Source organism: Phaseolus vulgaris, chromosome 9 (genome assembly GCF_000499845.2).
Source record: "Phaseolus vulgaris cultivar G19833 chromosome 9, P. vulgaris v2.0, whole genome shotgun sequence".
NCBI lineage: Eukaryota > Viridiplantae > Streptophyta > Magnoliopsida > Fabales > Fabaceae > Phaseolus > Phaseolus vulgaris.
Window position 1 is genome coordinate 29,010,206 of NC_023751.2, and position 1,185 is coordinate 29,011,390.

Consider the following 1,185-nt stretch of genomic DNA (forward strand, 5'->3'; position numbering starts at 1 on the left):
ATGAAAATATAATACCAAAGTTTACAAAAAAATATTCTCAAGTGGTTACACAATTCTAACACATAGCCTTAAAGAAATTCCTTATCAAAGTGACAACCATATCTTTAATAGCCTGCACTGCTTCAGTCAATTCGGTGTTTCTTCTCTTGTTTGCCATCTATAATCACACATGTAAGAGTCTATAACAAATTGTCACGATGAACTCATTTCACAGGTCACACATGAAACATTGTTATGATACCATTAAGTTGTTACATCTTCTTATAAAACACATTTAATACATATAATTCTATCTTAATTTATCATTTTTGTTAGACGCAAGATTCTATTTTTGTTTCATCCAATGAAGGTGTATAATAATTTGGTATAACCAATAGGTTAAAGATGTTATTTATAATTTCATTTGATAAGTCAAGTGTAAGTCTTTCTCTTTGGACCTTTTGTCTAATGCATGCTTTTATTTAGATTGATGATTACTATTATGTGTATTTCATACAAGTCTTTTTACAAATCTTCCGGACAAGTGTTATTCTATCAAATTTAGTTTGTCTTATTTCGAAGTTCTTCAAAATGTGATGTATCAGACGAAACTTGGAATTCACCTTTTTTTTTTTAGAATTTGTTGAATTAAAAACGATGGATTTATCTATCTTACAGAATGAAGCTTCATCTAAACTTTTGGATTTGTGAGATGACCTAACAAGTCAAATAACATTTCAGATGATATTCTATTATTTTTTTTTCTTAAACCATAAATAAAAACTATCCAAATGATTTAATAATAATATTAAGTATTATATTGAATGAGTAATATTGTTACAATTTTGAAATGTGAGTAAACATCACATATATACTTGGAGTGGAAATCATAGGAATAATTGGAGTGGAAATGATACGAATAATTTGTGTTAGACAATTATAATTGTCATCTTTACCTTATATATTCTTCTATAAATAATTTATTTAGAAAATAATAGAACAATGATAAGTTGTAATATATAAAATTTCCTATCATATATATTTGTTCTACATTTAACAAGCAATTTGAGTTACTTCCTGAGGAATTGTTACAACATTTCTCCCCATTCCGAGAAGGGCGTGAATGTACGCGCCAGAGTTGGCACGTGCTTAGTTCAAATCTAAAAACTGCGCTCATCGCTTCAATTCAAATAAAATAAAATCAAA